This window comes from Lonchura striata, chromosome 1A (assembly GCF_050655825.1).
Source record: "Lonchura striata isolate lonStrDom1 chromosome 1A, ASM5065582v1, whole genome shotgun sequence".
Classification (NCBI taxonomy): Eukaryota; Metazoa; Chordata; class Aves; order Passeriformes; family Estrildidae; genus Lonchura; species Lonchura striata.
In genome coordinates, this window is record NC_140741.1 from 11,686,676 (window position 1) to 11,708,232 (window position 21,557).

At 38.1% G+C, this 21,557-nt stretch overlaps 1 long non-coding RNA gene across 11 annotated transcripts in view; it reads right to left on the bottom strand.

The window, feature by feature from the left end:
- LOC146763378 (uncharacterized) overlaps positions 1–21,557 on the bottom strand; it is a 67,978-nt gene that overhangs the window by 32,322 nt on the left and 14,099 nt on the right. For 6 of the 11 annotated variants that reach the window (XR_014952132.1, XR_014952131.1, XR_014952129.1 and 3 more), the window contains exon 2: positions 10,733–10,774. The exons of 2 other annotated variants lie outside the window; for them this stretch is intronic. This is a non-coding gene — a long non-coding RNA (uncharacterized LOC146763378). Of the gene's footprint in view, positions 1–10,732; positions 10,775–10,803; positions 16,763–17,558; positions 17,789–18,380; positions 21,418–21,557 lie in introns of those variants that run through there. 3 more of the 11 variants (XR_014952130.1, XR_014952123.1, XR_014952124.1) reach the window with 2 other exon arrangements.

Below are 21,557 nucleotides of genomic sequence, written 5' to 3' on the forward strand. Positions count from 1 at the left end.
ATAAAATGTTCTACTTTGTTAGGTTCTATTTTTCCTCCCCTGTTAGCAGAGTCCTTCCTCTCATACAGATGCATCTTTAGCACACAAAATTTTGAAAGTGGGAGCAATAGCTTGGAGGTCAACATCAAACCATTCAATGTGCTTCCCCGAGGAGAGTCACTGTGAGCTACACAGAGATGCATCTGAATAAAGACCCTAATGCTTCATTACCACTGCAAAGGAATAATTGGTACTCTAATTTACATCCTCCCAACACTATCTATCTATCAGGATGTAATGTGATATTTAACATGTTACTCTACATACACACATGTTTTAAACATAACAACCTGTTATCTGTCAGCTTAAACTAGCACTGTACATTGCAATTAGATTCTTTGCCCTGTAATTATCCTAACATATGTCTGGGCAACCCCAGCAAAGTCAAATAATATGCACTGGATATAAATCATGACAGAACAAGGCCGTGAACTCTTTTAGTCAGTATTTTATATCATTTCACTTTCTTGAAACTTCAGATGCTTAAAGACAAATGGATTTTTAAAATGAAAAATCTATTCATTTTTCGAAGAAGATGGCATAATACCTACAAATTCCTTCTCTACATTCTTATTCAAAAAGGAATAAAATGAGCTATCCAGCAGGGTAGCATATGGATCAATATGTGTTTTCAATGATTCATGGGTTTATTTCCACTGAAGTCAGGAGGTGTTTTGCCACTCATTTCCAAAAGTGCAAGATTAGGTTGAAGCTGGAATTTCTATCAATCATGTCTATCCCTTTTTTAGGTTCACAAGTACTCCAGAAATCTTTAAGTTCCACTATATATGAGTAAAATTTACTCAGAAATGTGGAGTTCCCCCATAATCTGAAAGTTCTGCCATCACACAAATTCCTTCCAGTTCTTCTATTCAAATCACTGCTCTTGCAAATAATCTTACTCAGTAAAATTAAAGCAGTAACTTTTTCCTTGTTCCTATTGAAATCTGGTTTTTTCATCATCACCTACAGAAAGAGTTTTGTGCCTTCTGTGTCTCTTTTGTACAAAAAACTGCAGTGAAATACTTGTATTCCTACTAAAGATGATGGATGGTAATTTCAGGGATAACTTAAATGAGGATATTCACGCCACCTACCCTGGAACCTTCTACACGAGCAGAAGCTATCCTTGTCTGACACAGGTAAGCACACCAATTTTCTGTTCTGTTACTACAATTCAGGAAAGAGAAAAATGAAATTATTCAAAGGGAGTGATTCATTAAGAACAGAATGAAGAATGTGCAGCACTCTGAAAAACATTAGGTGGAAACAATCTCAATTACACTAAGACTGATGGGACTCTTCTCTTCCATAGACATGCTGTAATATATTGACAAAGATATTTTAACCCTCACTTTAGTTTTATTATTTTTTTCTTTTTTTCCTGCAGAGAATTTATTTTTTTTTTAATTACACCAACTGTAGTTTAACCAGAGTGAAGGGAATCTAGTGCATCCCGATTTCTCATAATATCCTTATTTGTTAGTTGCTTAGACACCAGCAAGTAGCAAAATGTTAAATTATTTTATTTTCTTAAAAAGAAACACCTTAGTTTAATAGAAAAATAACCTTCACAGAGGCATTACTTTTGAATTTTTAGGGACTTCAGAGATTAAATAATTTTAAAAACTAGAGTTGTGTACACAGCTTCGAACTAGTTTTGCTTTGCAGACAATAGTAGTGTATAAAACATTGGGTGCATTCAGCATGGTGCACAGCATTGAGACAGGATTAGGGAAATGCTCTGGAAATTAGTGGCCATCCCCCTGGTATTTCAGATTTACATCTTAATTTCCCTTTCCTTCAGAAAACGTTCAATCTATTTCCATGTGTTTTTGTCCAGCTGACATAAGGGGTTAGGGCTATTTCATGTGCACAGACATTTTTTTCCTGAAATACAGCAATCTGCAGCTATTAAATAGATAAATAGATAAATAGATTTGGTGGCTTTCTTGTGAAAACATTTAATTTCAATTTCCAATTTCAGATCACCTTACTGGCACTTGATTTATTCTTCTACAGTCAAGAATGTTAGAGAGATCAGTAGTTTTGTCTAGACAGTAAATAATTTGGAACAGGAACTACAATTTACTCAATATTTGTATCACTTTCAAAATAATGTATTCTCAAATTGATTGATTTCTAGTCAATACTATAATATGAATGTTAAAACAGGGTTGCATTTATATGAAGGCACATATTAGCCAGTATTTATAGAACCCAAATTTAATTCTGTCTTGGGTGAGTATCTACACTACAGAGTTTAAAGTTACAGTTATCAAATGTCTGAAAGGAAGCAGATCCCATACCTAGCTGGGCAGTCAAAACAGCTCAAATTGCAACTATCAGACACTTATGAAGAATTGCTCATGAATAAACAGCAGGCTAAGAATTACTGACAGAAGCTATTCTGAGAGGAGTTATGAACAAATCCTTGGGAAAAACATCGTGCTCTTTCAATGACAGTTCACAAACAGAGAGCTGACATTTGGCAAACACATAATTCAACATGAATTACTCAGTCAAGACTAGTAATAACACCTAGCAATTATATAGTCCTTTACACATTCAGTGGATTATATAAACTCTGACATTAATTAAGTTGAACTGCCTCTTCTCCTCTGCTCTTTGCCTTAAAATTCTCTTTAGCAAAACACTTGGTTTGGCACACACAGATTTTTCACACAGAATGGCTGTGTGACCAGCAAAATCTCCATCTTTATGGGCAAAAAGAAACAGGGTTAAAGTCTGAGTTAAAAACACGAGGCTGGCTTGTAAATTTACAGTCCAGCATAAATTAGGAGCGATGCACAGTTGTGACAAGCCAAAGATGGACTTGAGATTTCTCAGTTGCTGTCCTTATTACAGGGAGGAGGAGGAGGAGGAGGAGAAGGATTTGTCTGCTGGGTTGGTGCCAGCTGAAACCCCAGCAGCCAAGGCAGTGATGCACAGCCCATCCTTGCACAGGAAGAAGCAGGGAATATTTACAGTAATAATTTACCATTATTGCAGGAAATATTTCCAGGTTATTTAGTACGTGGGCTATGTGTCAAAACCCTTCAGACGGTCAGGAGACATAAAGCCTTCACATGGACTTTTTTCCCCTTCCCTTCTCCCAGCCTCCTTTCCCCCTGTACATCTAGAACTTATTCAGGAGCGTATATAAAAAAACAGAGTTGTACAACACCTGAGTAAAACCTACTGTAAGAAAAGAGGAAGGCTAATAGGCTTGGATCCCACTTATAGCTCAAGACAGCATTTTCTGTAATTTCTTCTAAGATTTCTATGAAATTAATTTCCTAAATATTGTCAAATCATTTACCCTCTCTCTTCAGATAGATGAAGAATGCATGAAGTTGATTACTCTGTAACAAATATGTCCTGAAATAATATCAGGCTGCTGATAGTGGTATAATCCAAGTATTGGAGGCTTGAATAGATCAGAAATTAGAAATTGTTCTTAATACACTCAGGAGACTTGCATATCAATTTATAGAGATGATAGATATTCTAAAGAGACAAAGAAAAATAAATTAGCCCCAGCATTTTTAGCTGATGGGGTTAGAAGGCAAGCTCATTAGCACATTCATAAGGCATTTGCTTATCTATACACCAGTCTTGTGCTGCTGAACAAACCTCCAGAGTATCCCCTGGTTCATTTCTCTGCTTTGTCAGTGGTGCCACATGTTTGGGGTTCAATATTGCCCTAGTTATTCAGCACTGGTGAGTAATCAGTGCGCCCAGTAGCCACTCACTCATGTATGAGAAAATCAAATGGTTCAGAGTCTTTGATCTCATTGCATTTCACTGCTCGTGTAATTTATAGGGCTGATAATTGAAAGTGGTACTGGTTCCCTGAGTTAAATTCTCTGCTCATTTTCTAATGTGCTTTGATAAATGAAGTAGGTTGGTAAGCATAATTACAGTCCTGGATTTTGATATTTTTCTCTTTCTCTCTTTAGGATTATATTTAGATATAGTGGCAGTACAGTTTTAAGAAGAGCTCTTTCTTAACTACCATATGCTGAGTATCTCCCAAGGCTCAAGTCTTTTAGGTGCAAACTCTTAGAGAACATACAAGTTTCTGACAGGCAACCACCTGTCATGTATTTGAATGTATTCTTTATAAATTCATGGCCCTTCTATAATTATAGAAGATGGGTACTCAAATAAAGCTTTAAAGATTTCCCAATAATCAATATTTCCATCTTTTCCTGAAATTCCCTGCATCTACATTACCAAACTCATCTGTGCCAGGTAGCAATCTTTAGCTCTGTGGGCTTAAGACATAACTAGAATATCTCGTGCTTTCACAGTGACATAATCAGAAAGAAAAAGGTGAAATCTGTGCTGCAGCCTGCTGGAGTAGTTCCCCCAGAGCAGGATGCCAAAGGCATGCAGTGCTTGCCCTGCAGCCTGTCCTCAGGGTGTGCACTCGTCTTTGTGGGCACAGGACCTGCTGGCATGGTGGCAGCAGTCTGTCTGGGGCTAAAGGAGCTCGTTTTGGCACTATCTATTTCATGTTTTCTGCCTGCAGTCAACCCTAGAGCAAATTATCTCGCCAACTGTCCCTTGGCTTCCTCCTGGAGCAAAACGAGCGTGTTCAAGCAGCAAGGAGCCTGGGAAACCTTGGAAAAAAAGAAAGAAAAGCAGCACCCAGGCTGGGCAGCTGGCTTGCTCAGCAGCTCAGGGGCCCCTGAGGACAGATGCCACATGCCCTTGCTATACATTCAGGGCTCTAAGTGTTTCCATGGTGGAATAGAAAATAAAATATCCCCCACATCACAGTTTCCATGACTATGAGCTCGCAGAACTCCCTATCCCCACGTGTAAGTTGTAAATAGCAAGCTTTTTGTCACCCTCTGTGTAAGATCCTGGGCTTAATGCAACAATTCTTATGGAAGGGCATTTACATCTCTTTTCTGCCTGTACCATGATTCTCCATCACAAATTAGTTAAGTTCAGGAGGAATTGGTGGAGTACAGGAAAGATACTCTGAAAAGATAAGCATTAACAATCTGCCTTCCAAGAACTAATCAGGCATCACACCCTTTTTTTGGACAGCTCTTTCATTCTGCCACTTTCACAAATATTAAGAATAATTAAAATCACAAAAATAAAAAACCATTGACTCCTACACACCTGTGTTTTAAACTGCTGCTTAATATTTACTTAATTTTTGTAATAGTATTTAGTGCATTCACTCCTTTAAATGGATCTGTAACCATAGCAACAACATCATCATCTCATAACTCATTCTTTAAAAGTCACACTCTGGAAACAGCACATTGTTCCAACTTGTATTGTTTACTCTGATGCTTTGGATAACAACAGGATTGCATTTTTTTAGCTGTTGCTGGAGTTAAGTAACCCCTTCCAAGCGAACCACTTTTCATATGCCACTAAATGTCCCCCCAAATTTTTGTTGAGGCCACTCTGCATCATTCCTAAGGGGAGGAAACTAAAGCACAAGTGTATGAGCTGGATTGTCTGCTGTCAGACAGAATTTCTGGCCAAAAAGAAGCACCAGAACACATTTTCTCATTTTCTGCACTTCCAGGTAAAACACTCTCTGGTCGTCAACTAAGCAGTGAGATGTCCTCTAGATCATAAGTGGGGAAAAAAAAAAAAAAGGAAAAAAAGAAAGGAAAATATAAAGAATTAGGACCTTTTCCATTCAATGTCAGGATGAAGCACAGTAATTCCAGAAGTCTGAGTGAAGTGCAGTTTGCGTAAGAATTCATTCCAGCATCTAGGTCATTGGCTATAAAACACACTCAGAAAGCCAGTGTGGGATTTCTTCTGCTTACACTGCTATTTGTTTACTTTAACTGTTGAATTTTAAATTTATGCTGATTTGAGAGCAGAACTTGACCTCTTATTTTCATGCAAACCACCACATGAAAAAAAAGAGAGAAGCAGTAAAAATATCTGAAAGAAGCCAAATAGTTTCTCAACAGCATGAGTTTCATAGTTCCTTGTAAGGCCTCTGTGAAGGGTAGAGTTGTGCTGCTTTTTGTGTACTATGACATGGTTTTGTCCTTCCCTTTTTTATTGCTATTCCCATTAGAATGGAGTGGTAAACATTTTTAACAATGATATGTTTTCACCAATTTTTCGACAAATATAGAGAATGTCAAGTTAAGGGAAATGAGGCATGAAGTACTGCAGGCAGAGTTTGTACAAAGCACCACGGAGGCTTGAGAGCAGCTGCTGAAAGCCATTGTGCTGAAATTTCACTTTGAAAAAGGTACACTCCTGTTCAATTGGCTAAAATGTTGCTAAAGGAACCATTCAGAGGCTTTTGTGTAAATCATCTTGAGTCCCATTGTAAAAATAATTTCATTTTAAAAATATCTAGGCAACTGAAATGCCACAAATACTCATATGACCGGCTTTGGGGCCTGAAAATGTTGAAATACAATTCAGATATCCATTGCAAAGGCTGCAGGCTGTCCTTGGTTCCCTTTGCTTTGGAAACAGAGACAATGTGTGATGAGCTGGCCATGGCCCCTATTCCTGCTCCCCTGCAGCCCCAGGGGACAGGAGGCAGAGAAATCCTGAGTGAAGTTAGAAAAGGAATGATGGGATGAAGGTGATTCAAGATTCATTTTTTGTTCCTCATTATCCTACTGTGGTCTGGCTGGTAATAAGTTAATTACCCCAAGCTGAGTCTGCCTACAACATTATTATGGTGAGTGGTCTCTCCCTGCCCTCATCTGGCCTCCTGGACCTTCCATTATTTCATTTTCTCTCCCCTGCCCAGCTGAGGAGGGCAGTGATGGAGTGGTTTTGGTGGGCACCTGGCACCCAGTCAGAACCAACCCACCACACCACCTCAGTAAATCTCTTTCTTTCACAGAATTAATCCTTCTTTAGTAGCATTGCTTTTAATGAGACACAAGGAGCTGTTTATATTTTCTTGTGACCAGATTTTGAAAGTAGCCCAACGATGTAATTTTTACAGAAATACACCTTCTGGCCATGCAGACCATGGACTGTCAAATGCCATTTGTGATGAGTCATGCACATAACTGGTTATTCTCTTGCCTGCCTGTTCTTTTGATGCTCTGGCCTTTCAACTTTGTGATTTCTCTGCTCTTCTGTGTCCTTGTCTGACCCTCCCTGGCTCCAACCTCTCTGACTCTCATATTAGGCAACCTGCTTTCCATCATTTTTATTTTTCGGTTTCCTTATTTCTGCTTCTATTCCTGTATGGAGTTTGTCAGACTCCTTTGGAGGAAAGTTAACTTTCTTTACTGACAAGAAGCACAGTTTTAGAGCTGGAGATGCCATGGCATCTATGAGTGCTGAATAGAAAAATCAGACTCCAAAGGACTATACCATGTGATTGAGAAACACTACCTGAGCATCAAGGAAGGGAAAGAAACTCTGAAATTTGACCTCCACCCTGTCGGTTTTTTTTTTTTTTTTTTGGTTTTGAGATGGGTTTTTTTGTTGTTGTTGTTTTTTAATTTAAATAAAGTATTAAAAAGAATTCCATTTAACTGAGGACCGATATCACTGTCAACAAGGAGCAGTTTCCACAGAGCTGCTCTGCAGAAGGATGGGTCACTTTGTCTGTAGTTTTTATTTGCTGAGGGCAGGAAAAGGGGAGATCTCAGAATCAGCCCCAGCTGCACTAGCAGCCCCAGCTCTTCCTCTGGGCCCTTGGCTGGCCAAGCTTCAGACCATTGCCCCCAGCTTGGTGTCCAGCTTGTTTTTTCCTTGTTTCCATGCCCTCACTCTTCCTGTTCCCAGCCAGAGACTCTTGGTCTTGCTGGGGACTCTCCTTCCTTATTCTCTGCCCTATTTCTTCCCTCCTGTCCCTGCTGAAAGTTCTCTGGGATCCTGTGCTGCATCAGAGCAAGGTAACTCACTGCAGCTCCTTTCCTTGCATGGCTTTTCAGCCTCCTTATCCAACAACTCCTCCCTCATGGCAGATCCACCCTTTGCAAGCATTCACACTGTGCATTTCATTTTCCCAATCAGCATAACTGGGAAAAAACATATTTATCATTATCCTTATTCACTGATAGAGTTGGGTTAGGTAGCTCAGGCTGTACTTACCATTTAGACCATGGGAGATGAGATCTGTCTAGTAAGGAAAATTTTAGCACTTTCAGTAAAAGATTGTCAGATTAAAAATCTGGTATTGGAACAGATAGTGACTGGCAATCTTATATAATAACCATAACAATTTCAATAATAGTAATACCACCAGCAGTCACTCATCATGTATGTATTTTCCTTGACTGTTATGGAAGATTTCCCTGTAATATTCATTTGAAATTATGTTATCTTTTCTCTCTATGAGTAAATTATAATTGACACTACGATTTATCATTTGAGAATAACACTGTAACCATACATGTTTTAAGAGCTTCTTTTATTCAGATCACACAGATGTGGGACAGACTCTACCCAATAGAAAAGGTCACTTAGTGTAATTTGTCTTTTGAGGTCAGCAAGACTACAATGACCCAACCAGATCTGGTCAATCATTGAGAGACTTATGCCATAGCTCTGTTTCAAGATGTTCATGTCATTCTTACATGTTCTTCTATTTCACCCAGCATCTCCTCTCTCTGTGCCCCTGCTTTCCAAATCAAACAGATAATTGTAGAATCTCAGAGAAAAAAATACTGAATACAAAATTAAAAAAAGCCAAAATCATATACATCACCCATTACTGACATTGAATATAGGTGACTTGTGGCTCTAGGTTTCTGGGGTACTGACCAGAAAAATGTTAGTGTGCAATCCATGGTATTAGTGGATGTAATAACTTTTAATATTTCTTGAAACTTAGGAGAGCGTTTCCTAGAAGTGTGCAGGAATACAGAGGCTGTGTTTACATTATCATTACCCCATTGCTTAGATTACTGGAAGGGAAATAACAACTTCAATACTAGTGGTGTAATATAGGAAAGTGTTTTTATCTTTAATTTACCCAAAAGGTTGGCAAAAATATCTTCATAACAATGGTATTATCTAGCTTTACTAATGTGTAACCAAAGCCTTAGAGAATATATACCAACTGCCATAATCACTTTCCTTTCTTTTCTTCAGACATTCTTATTCTTAAAATCTCTTATATAGTTTCCCAAACCAAATTAATATTGCACTGTAATACTGAGCATGACATAGATGTTTTCCCAGAGTAAGTCTAATTTAGCAGGCAATGTGTAGAAAAGTTTTGAGCTCTTCCTATAGGAATTTTTGCTGAAATTACTCCATATCAATCAAAGAGAAGATACCAAAATAACTTGAATGTGCCTCCTGCTTTTTCAATGTTTGCATGTTGGGCATAAGTGCTTCGCTGTCTAGTGTGCCCTGGAGAGTTATGAAATCCAAAAAAGGAAGCCTTCTCTGATGAAACAGCAGAGTGTTATTCATTAAAATAAAACTGCATTGAGGAAATAAAGCCTACTAATTAACATGGGGCTACTGTGAGCAGATCTATTATTTTCCAATATTAAATAATTAGCATTTTTATTACTGTACCATTATATACACACCCCTTGCTTATTTATTGAAGAGATGTAAGGGTTTTTAAACTTTCATTAATATGGTTTGATGCAGCAGAGAATTGTTTTACTGGAACAAACTACTCCAAACTTCTTATTTTTTTCACCTGCTCTAAAAAGAATGAAAGGTGAAGAGCCCAATAGAGCTGAACATGCTGTATCTTTTAATTTGCATGTGTATCATTACTGTGACATGGCAGTGTGTGCTCCTGTCATTGTTTCACAATTCTAGTGCAAAAATAATGTAATTCCTGCACTCTATTTCCCTGTATAAGCTCTCAGAAGTTTCATTTGCAAACCTGTCTTCAAAAAGATGCTCACCAGGAGTCACAGGTTCTGTGGTACCCACATCCACTGACACAAGTCTGTGCCCTGTGAAAATGTTCTAACAACATTGGCAAGGCAAAGAAAACACATATTTCAGCACAGTCTGAGAGAGACACAGAGCTCTTTAGGACTTGGTTTGATTATTCTGTGGTGTCAAAAAGGAATGATGCCCCTGTTCTGCTTGTTGCCTGGGAAATGTTTGATTGTTTTTAATAACTATATGGCAGTTCTTGTTGAACAAAAAATGTCAGAACAATTGCATGGACTATGATCAGTGTCCAGAGAGCATTTGGTAATCTTCTCTAGAGTATGATATTTTGCCACAATTGGGTTGGCTGATCAGCCTAGCAGCTACCTGAAATTCCGTTTAAAATTTAGGGAATATTTGGACTTGTTGAATGTCCAGTCACAATAGCAGCATCAACGAATATCCACATTTGATTTTTATTGCTTTTCTTGGCTCATCTTTCCAAGCTCAGTGCAGCAACAAGGATGAGCTCTCTGCCAGTATAGTTACGTCCAGGCAGGTTAAAGCACTCTAATGACTGCCTGCCAGAAGTGGAATTTCCCTCCTTTGCAAGGGGACTCAGTTGGCAAATGTTGTTACAGCTTTAGCCTAATTTAGACATAATTAGATATAACTAGACATAAATATTCTTGAGAAAGAGCACTATCTTGCATAGAAGTATAACAAGAAACTCATAGAGCATATGAATGTGGAATCCAGTCATATGGGACAGCCTCCTCTACAATATTTAAATATTGACCTGATTTCCAAGTCCTGATAAAGCTAAAAATCATCATTATTCATGATCTCAAACGAACTTGACCCTTACCTGGCTGTAGATACAAATTCAGGTAATTCTGAAGATCCTTATCTAGAATAGAAGTGATATAATAGTTTGCAATTACAGAATTACAATTGAAATACAGAGCTGTTCATGTCTTTGACACACAATTAAAACTCATTATTACAGACATATCTTATAGGCAGAATTTGATCTGCTTACAACAGAACATCTGTGTAATTTTTATGAAGGTTTTTAAATTTTTGTCCCCAATATGTTTTTGAAAATCTTGTCTGAAGTTAATAACCATATAAAAATAACAAAGCCAACTAGCCTAATACAGCCATTAGGTCCTTTTGAATGGAGTGCCATGAGCTGGGAAAGGTTTTAAAGAGATTATGGGCTGAAGATAAGAATTCCTATGTGTTAGATCCCTCTGGAGGTCATGCAAGGGAAGCAAAGAAGAAGCCATGTGGCCAAAAGATGATCCCCTAACAGAGGGTATGTGGGTCAGAGAAGGGGGAGGAAGGAAGAAAGGCAAAATTGAAGGTACTCAGTTTTGAGATGCTGATGCAAACAAGTGTTGGTTGCATGCAGCTCATGTCCCAGTGCTGCAGCTTTCTGATTTTTTCCTCTCTGAGTTCCATTTCCAGGAAATGCAGTTCCACCTTGCTGCTCTACTTGTAGAGCCAGAAAATGCTGGGAATTAGACTGAAAATGATCCCTCTGGTACCCATGATGGATCACACAGGGCTCAGGTGGTAAGGAGGGACAGAGTGGTTTCACTCCCCATCAGATGAAAAGTCACATGTGAAGCATGGATCCCTCTGGGGTAATCATCCCAGAAAACATCTTTTCATCAGGAAGTCCCAAGCTAATGTTGGTGCTCTGACCACTCTCATGAACAGGGAAGTGCCCCAGGGAGAAAATATCATTGGAAGGAGAAGAATCAGCATTAGAGCTTTGGGGAGAGGCTGCAGATATGGCACAGAGAGACGAGGCTGTTCAAACCAGACAGATTGGATAGTACAGCAAGAAACAGCTTTTACCAATGAAATCTTGAGCTTACAGGAAAAGAAAAATAAAATTGCAGTCTCCAGCTCCTGTGATTCTAACAAATGTGAATTCTGTCTGAAGACCTGAAATGCACTTAAATCATTCCTAAATTAATTCTGTGAACAAACCCAGCTGAAGTTCAGAAGCTTGAGAGAATGAAAATGTTCATGTTTTTTGATTTTCTTCCCACTTCCTGTGAATTTATACTGGCTGAAGTAGAACACTTGAAGTAAAACAGATTCTACAGAATAACTGGTCTGAAGGTTGGAGTGCATTTTCTGGCTGAAAGGACTCAGAAAATAGCAATGTTCATTCACAGAACAGTTTCTGAAATAGAAGAAAAAATAAAAAGGAAACAGTGAAGAAAGGGAAAAAATACAACAGGTTTGAAGGGCAGTAGTGTATCAAATATGTTTACTATTTAGGTAGCCTATATGCTTTTATAATATTTTCTGTTTCTCTAATTTTTTTCTTTGTCACAATTTTTCCTGTTTGTTATGGTGCATGGCTTTTTTTCCCAACCTGCAACTCTTAGGTCAGCTGTCCTGGATGTAAATGATGCCTTGGCCATTACTGCTAGCACTACATTACTCAGAAGGAAAGATAATTGCAGAAGTCTTTCCTTGGTACACTTTCCAGGTAATTCTACATTTGTCCATAAGAAAAAAAAAGATACACCAAAAATTGAGTCAGGAGTGAAGGCAGAAAAAGAAGCAGTTAAAGAAATGCCTAAATTGCTGAGAGAATCTTAGTTTTTCTGGTAATTGCACAGGAATTTTGTCCAGACCAAAAGGATCATGGGATATTCAATATATAACAACTCATGAACCCCAAAGGATATTGATGAATATGATCAGAAACACAGAATGTTGGTTGTTCCTTTTTTTCTCTCTCATTGAGGATGATGTTCAAAACCACTGGACTACTTTCTAATTTGCCCTTTTCCCCCACACTTCATTTCATTTTCATTTGCTGTCATGCTGAGATCTATTTAGAGTATCTAATATAAAGTTAAAACACGATCCTACTGGAGGTAAATTTTTGGTGCAAATAAATCATACAAGAAGCCCCAAACCTTATGATTGTTGTTATTATAAAAGATATTTCTTCTTTAAAATATATTTTACTCTAACACCCAAAATGTTATTCCTATTCGGAAATCACACTTCTGTAATCATAATTCCCAAATCAACTGCACAAGTTCCACTGAACTGATTACACAAAATTTAGATTATTTTGTAAGATGCTGCAGGTTTTCAGAACTATTATCCTTGTTGCATGCTGGTTATATGAAATTTATCAGCAATTTTGCAAAACTGAGTTTGTCTCCGAGTTGTTTCCCTTTTCAAAGCCCCTGCTTAGGCAAGCATTGCTAATTCCCATTTCTATGTCATCCAGAAAGACTGGCTACAGCAGCTCAGTGATGTTCAGTGGAGAGAGCAAGGGCTCTGTACAAAAGGGAGCTGGCTGTATAACCTGGGATATTGTACCTGCTCAGGATTTAGAACTCTTTTCCCATTGCTGTCTTGATTATCAGTGCTGGGAAGGAAAGTGCTGTGTTTACAGTGCTGACTGAAAACACCCTGTGTAGCTGTGAACAGCAAGGGGGAAATCAGTCTAAATGAAACTCCAACTTGTCACAGCTGGGCTCTTTCTGTTCCTGAGACAACTCTTTACAGCTGGCCTGGGCAGAATCTCCATGGCAGACATAATCAAAGGGAAAACTGGAGTGTCTTTAGTGCATCTCTGTGTGGCTAATGAAGCATCTCCACAGGTAGTTTTGTGCCTGAGCTCTTGTGTGGAGGAGGCAACAGTGACTCCACCCTGGGAAGTTTCACCAGTGCAATTCACTGGGGCAGCTCCACACTGCCTACACAGACACACTTTTAAAACTTTAATTAAGCCAGGCTTCATAGCTCAGTTTCTAGTGAGGCACAATTAGAGGGACTGCTGGACAGTAGGTGTGAGATGGGAATCACTGAGTCAGGTCCCAAATGCAGGAAACTCTGAACAACATGGAAATATGACATGAAAGGGAAGAGTGCTACCAGGGAAGGAAATGCATTTGTATTCTAACAGCACAGGCAGAAAGGCAGAGTGCATCAGAAAATGGCCATCCAGAAGAAAAGCATCACTCAAGGAAAAAGGAAGTGAGTAGGTTGTCATGATGGAACTGGAAGAGACAGCTCTCTCAGGGGCTGTATGGAATATGAGCAGGAAGCATAAGAATGCAATGCCATGGACAAGAACTTGGATGACAAGTGAAGTGACACTGACAGGACAGATATGAGACTGAAAGTAGCTGTAGACTGCAAGAGAAGGAATTATAAAGAAAAAAATTTGAAAGAAAGAGTAGAACTTGTGACTGTGACTTGACTGTTGCACAAACCCTTCGCCTGAACTCACAGATGCTGGACATATGAAGAAACCATTTTAGGACAGATTTTTTTTTAATTTTCTTTTCTTTCTTTTTTTTTTTTTTATTATTAATCTGGAAACCAGTATTTGTTTCTCAGAAAAGGCAGCAGGTGAAGTACTCCAGCGCTGATCCTTGGTTGATGAAATATCTCACTCAAGCATAGTCAGCTACACATCCTCAAGGGGAAATGAGGCTGCTCTAATCTGTGACCAAGAAGTGTTCAGACAGTTTTTTGCTACCTCTCCACATTCTTTTGAGCTGGTCTAGATACAACTCTTTTTTTACATAGCTATATTCCTCAGTAAGCACAAGATACTATCTAGAAGAGAGGAAAAAAAATGGAGCTACTGTTTAAGGAAATTAGGTTAAGGCATAAGACACAGAAATGCCTTTTCATCTGATCATACAGACACCAGCAAGATCTTCATGGCTGAACAGGTGGAACCAATTGCAAAACACTTTTGAAATTGCCTGCTCTATGGTAAAGTGTTACTGGTGCCAGAACACTTCAGTAGAAAGTTGAAGAGCAGACTTGTTAAAATAATTTCACTCATATGTCATATACACACACATATATAAGAATGACAAACAGTATTTTCTGTGGAACAGTAAAAGGAGGGGAAAAGTAACTCCAGAAAGATTGGGACTCACTCTGAAACCTAAACATCCAGAATTTTGTGCTGACTGCAAGGCACTGAGAGGAGGTTGTGATACAAAGCACTGCTAAAACTCCTCACACAGTAGAAGTTTCAGCAGCTAGGGTGTGGAAGAGATTGGTTGGATTGTGCTGCTATTAAAGCAGCAGCAATGATGTATCTCTGCCTGTATAGAGATTCATTCCCTGAAGATTATCCCAGTACCTCCATATAAATTGTGCCATGGATGTCATCACATAGAGCAGGAGCTGTGCTCTGAGAAATGCTGCAACTGGAGACAATAAGGTGCATTAAATGGAGGAGGTTGATTCCTGCCTGAATGACAGACATTCATCCAGCAAGAAAATGGGAGGGGTGAGGGAAGACATGGAAAGGATGCAATTTCTCAATTTCCCTGTGATAAGAAATTGTTCTCATCTGTTTCTGCAGGCATTCCTGAAGTTAATGACTGTCATTTCCACCATCTACCTGTGAAGAAGACAGAAATTTGGACTTTTCAGTGAAGCAGGAAAGGCCCTCCCACTGTCATTTTAGGGTATCTGCACAACAGAGGTATCCTTTACCATCAGACATGAAAAAAGTTATTGCTGAAACCCCTATTAAATAGAGATGTCTGCAGATACAGGTACAAGCTCAGGGACAATTTTCCCAGTCAGGACAGTACTCTGGAAGAGTAGGAAAGATGACCAGGAATAAACAAGCCAGTTTCCAATAGTAGAGGTCAACAGAAATTGGCTTCACTCTGAGGTAAGATGGAGGAATTGTGGTTTCTAAGGCAGGAATGGCTTGTTTGAGTTTTCACACCATTCCTGTAAACACAAGCAGTGTGGCCTTATGGAACTGTAAACCTACAGCTGAATTTCAGACACTAAAGAAAGTGGCACAGATAGAAAATAAAGAAAATCAGCTGCCAGATTAGAATTATGTGAAGTTTGCTTTGTTCCGTTTTTTCTTTAGAACTTTAAATCACTGTACTTAGTATTAAAACATATCAGTTCAAGCAGCTAATTATATCCTCTGAGATTTTAAAGCAATTACATTTAAAAAAGGGATTGCAGAAGATGTATAAACAGGAATGATGTTTTAAAGAAATTAAACAAAGATCTTAATTGCAAATCCAGTCATATGGCTGAGAACAGGAAAAAAACCTTCTCTAAATAAAGTCTTAGTGACACGAAGAAGTAATAATCTGACATTCTATTGCATGAATAGCATTTTTATTCCTAACAACTAAATACTTGTCTGGTGTTCATTTGCTGCCACATTTGGAACTGTAAGTTCTCCCAGAAAAATGGAGTGTGTTCAGTGAGATGCATTACTTACTATGGATCTGGGACAGCAGCACCAGAAACTAACATGGACTATGGTCTTAGCACAGGCTGTGGCCATATCTTGTTAGCTTCCTTCCAGTAATTTCTAATAATGACAAATAAGCATTTGTAACTCCAAAGTAGGCTAAGAAGGGTCCTGGTCTCTTTTATGGTCAGATATTTTTATTTACAAGTCCACAATAAGAATGCATTTCACTGTAAATGGAATTGCCCAAGTTTTTTACTTTCATACTCTAGACAAAAATTGAATCCTGTTCAGTTCTGTGCCACTCCTTATAAATTCCTAAATAATATGCATCACTTATTTGAGTTCAGATCGTGTTATGACCCCAAATTTAAGACCATGCTCATTTTTGTGCTCTTGGCCAGAATCTTCAAGGAGGTGTGGGTGAAACATGCAGCTTGCATTACATTCAGAGGGAAATTCGGCTGATTGCTTGGCTTGGCATTGCAAAATGCTGATTTTACAGCACAAGGACAGCTTGGCAGATGCCCCAATACTTCTTCCCTCAATATTTATCTCGTTTTTCATAAGACTTGCTCTCAGTTGTATTTTCCCAATGATCATTTCTATGTTTGAGGATCCCGCAGGCCTTATTTAATTTGACATTAGAGTCTGCAACAAAACACAAGTGCAAAGAACTGCTGAAGCAAATGAGGCAAATGATGAGGATCATGAGGCACAAAGAGACTAAGAATATAAACATTTATATCACTAGCACATATACTTTCCTGACCTTAATCCTTACAGAATGGCTTCACTTCCTGACATGTTACAGCAATTGTTTAGTTTGTAGGTCAGGAAGCACAGGCAAAGTTGAGGATGAGAAGATGGAGGATCATTCCTTCTACCTTTTGTGTTCAGTAAAAAACAATAGCTCAAATATTGAAACTTACTTAGAATAAAGAGTAGAACACACTGCTGTGAAATTAATGACTTTCAAGAAAAAGAGGTAGCCAGCCTTATACAATTTGCAACACAAAAACCATAGAATTAGACAAAAGTTAATCTAATTTATTTTCTTAGCTCAAACTGCAACAATATCATACAAAAGTATGGCAATTATTTAACCTTGTGGATAAGTGATAAACCTTGAATTCTACATAGTTAAAAGCTTAAATCTGATTCAAAAACACGTTCCTGAATTTCCTGTAAAAAAACCCAGAAATTTAAAAAAATTATTATATGGGTTTATCAAAGTCTCCTCATTTGAAAGAAAGCCCCTTCAAAATCATTAAAACTGTTTCTCGCTGTTCTTGTAATAGTACATTCTAGGTTTTAAATTACACCATCTATTACTTTCAACTTTTTTTTGAGGCTACTAAATAAATGCTTTCTCAACCAGAAATATGAATTGCCATAGTGCTTGCTTTTGATTATAGAGGAATAGAAATAAGAGCCTCAAAGTCACCTGCCCGAGTACTCTGATTCTTTCCACAGTTGCTGGTGGGTGTCTGCTGAATTTTCCAGTCCAAAATCTCATCTTGTGTAACTGAATTCAGTGAAAGATTTACTGTTGATTCATAAGAATTTCGTTGATGTCTATAATGAAAAGTAAACCACAAACTGTTCTCTCTCTGAGCTGGGCTAGCCACGACAAGAAGGTAAAATTACAGCCTCAGTGGAATCTTATTTCCAGTCCTGTAAGAAAAGATAAAAGTGACCAGGAAAACAAGAACAGCTGTAATCATCAATATCTCTATTTATAATATAACTAATAATAAATCTAAAAGTTGATCCTCTAGTCTCAACACAACTAATTCCTAACCCTCTACAAATCTAAATTCTGCAGAAACCAAACTAAGGTGCAGCAATGTTGTAAGGCAATCCCCTCACACCTCTGTGTTTGCAACAGAGACGTGTCCTTCCTGGTGAGCTAGAAATAATTCATGCCTGCACACAGCATTAGAAATTTCAAAGTTCAAGCATATACTTAGAGAGTTAGAAGCCTGGCAGACAAGGTGAAAGATACTGATTTTCTTTTGGTTAAATGACCAAAGTTTTCTCTACTTGAAAGACCAAGCACAGCCAAACTTGTAGAATAACATATGGGCAATCACATTCTTTGTTGCAGGTTTCACATTAACATTTAATAAAGGGGAAAAAAAAATCAGCTAATAGTCCTGCACTTCTTGTCTCCTTTACACCATATATCACATGGAGAAAATCTGCAGTGAAAGAAAATAAAGGCTGCAAAATTAACTACAGGGGAAAAAAATGGAATTACAATTACCTGTATTTGGAGTTATCCTTCCCTTGTGTATATTAATTATTCTACAGTCTAATTACATGATCACATATTAATTTCTTCTCTAGACTCCAGACTCAGTCATGCACAGAATGGATGGTGCTTGCTGCCGAAGGATTTTTCCAACATTTGGTTCAGTGCACTGCCCCAGGCCTCATGCAGATTCAAACCACGTTCTGGAAACAAAGTTTTTTCACTCCCACATGGACTTTTTTTACCTACATTACAATATCAAAGTGCCTTACCAATATTAATTAAACTAGTTCCTACCACTTTTGTGAGTTAAATGGCTTTTATGGCTTCCTATTTACAACGGGAAGTTGAGCCACAGCAACTTCTGCCTGTGGCAAGGAGTGCAGAAAATGTCAGCCAAAATGGTTAAAGTCAGGTGATGTCATGAGTTGCTAATTAGAGGATCTCAGGATAGAAAACATCAGCAAATTTGTAAATGAAATTGTGCTCTGCACTCTCTAATATATTTCCATTCTTTTTTACATTTAATTCCAGCATTCCAAGGTATATCAATAGTAAGAACACTTTGGACCAGAATTTTAAGAGTAATTATACAGTGCCTGTTTATAAAGTATTGGAGTAATAGGATCAATGGCTAAAGCTGCTGGAGCTTGTTTATTTGTGAGCTGTGATCTCACAAACTGAGCAGGGTCATTTTAGGCAAATCTTCAGAGTAACTTCAGGAGACGTTTCCAAGGAAATTTGAGATGCCACGGGGGATTGGAGGAGCATGCTCACTCCTCAGTGAGTGATGCATAAAGCTGCACCTTCCATATGCTGAGCATCTCCACCTCCCTGTGAATTTTCCAAGAGAAAATGTTCAGAACATGACTTTCATACTGGGCTTGTGGTGGTGACATCTCTACACAGATCACAAAGACCCCAAATTATTGTGCCACAGAGCGTGCCATGTGCTACAACAACCAAAAAAATGAATGTAGTCATCTGTCTGACATACTCTGCCAGGCAGGAAGTCATTTTCCTGTGTATTTAAAATTTAGGTGTGAGGACACACCATGCTGCCTACTGATGACAGTAGTGATCATAGCTTCTTTTCAGAAGCAGAATATATTTGAACCAACTCAGAACAAGGTTCACAAACCCCCAAGGTTGACTAGACGCTTCCAGAAGTGAGTATGTGTACAAGAGCTGGTGCAAGTTAGGAGCTGGTTGCATTTTGAGTGTGACACTCACTTTTCAGGGTCAAATACTGTTACCTTTGAATTCCCATCACCTAGATCAGGGTTAATAGGGTTCTGTGAAGCTTCATATAAAGAAAATGCTTTGAAATGACAAATTATATTAATATCATAAATACTGAAAACTAAGATTCTGTTGATGGTTGCATTCTTATTCCTGGCTAAGAATGAGGAGTTTGTTCATTTTCCTTCTATTGTTTCTATTTCTTACAATATGTATGAGACACACGTTTTACCCATGGATGATCGTGGATTTTTATTTACTATGAGACATTTTATTTCTCTGTTTTAAAGGAATGGTGCATATATTTACCTGTGTGGAAATTTATTATTTTACTGAGGTGCCTAAAGCCTTAGGTAATTGAAGTTGTAGGGTAAAATTTATGGTGTTATTTGTAAAGTGGTTTAGCAATAAGTAAACTAAAGAATTCTAACATCCTCTGCCTTGAATCTAAAGCAAACAAAATCTAGTTTTCCTGGATTTTAAACTTAAATCTACCTCCATGGTCTACTGTAAATCTCACCTACATTATTAATAACACTAGCCTGAATTAGTAGGATGAAAGCAGTTGCACAGCTTATCTACTGTTCTGTAGCTGTTAAGTTGTAAAATCAGGACACTTAAGATTAATGCTGCTAAAATTCCTACTCCTTTTAATTCTGGGACATATCAGGCCAATAGGATATATCAGACCTAAGACTGTAAATGGTTTTAGCAAAATATGGTTTCAAGGTAAGATATATGTGTTACTCAGTTTATGGCTGGTTTTATTTTTACCAGGCTGGAAGAACAAGGTATTCATGTCCAGGACCCCTCTCCCCAATGTCTGGGTGTTGCAGTTGTATAATATAGAGCATATATACACTAATAACCTGCAGCAGTCAGGATTAACTCCCCACACCTGGAAAAAGTTACAGTTCCTACAATACCCAAATAATATAGATAGTCTTCTGATTATGGGTTAAAAGTAATTGAGAATTTTAAGATGAAAAATAAAGATGTCTCAACCATCCCTTCAATCCATCTCTCCCAAGAGAGAGTATCCTCCACCTCTGATTTTTTAACTAGAAGTGCTTCTCAGGAAAATTCTTTGGTATCAGTGATAACTTGAGGAGATTCTGGCCTCTTGCACCTTTGTTTCCTCTTTGGAAAGGTATATTTAACTCCAAAAACTTAAATGAAAACTTTGAACTTTCTTTACTAAGAAACATGCAAAAAGCATTCCAAAATGAGAGATAATCCAGCTAACAAAGGTTAGAGCCTGCAGTTAGGGAAGCTGTTTTCTGGTTACTGTAATACAGCTCCTGTGCATGATTTAGCTCCTTAAAGAACATTATGGGCTGAGCAAGACCAGCTCTACCTACACTTAAATCTCTGGATCAGTCTGAACGTGAGTCAAAGCTTTGTCCTTAGAACATTAAAGCAATCCTCTATGTGGAAGATAGAGGAAAAAAACCTTCCTTCTACAAGGAAATTTTGATTTTTAAGTTTTAAGGAGTGGAGTTTTAATTTTATTCCAGATATGTGTTAACTCAGGAGTTTTCAGGCATGTGGTTTTTTTGCTGATTATTTCATTACCATACCATACCATGGACTAATAGCATGATCCAAGTGCTGGATATCTAATCTCAGACGGCGATTTGATAATTCGGATGTCAGTGACCTGGCAGAGTATTTATGCTAATGGTTTCCAATAATGGATCAGGGCTCAAGTTCTCTGTGTGCACCAAAGGCTCTGTGTTTTAAGGCACAGCAAATTGTCTTCCTGTTCCTTGATCTGTGTGTGTCTTATCCCAAGTGTGCAGCTTTTCTGTGGAAACAGAACAGTTCTTGTTGATGTTAGAATGGAACTCCACAAGTAAAACATTTCAAAAAAAACTTTTGGTTTTGTATATATTAAAAAAACCCAAACAATAATGTTAAAAAGCCCCATAATTTCTCTATTGATCA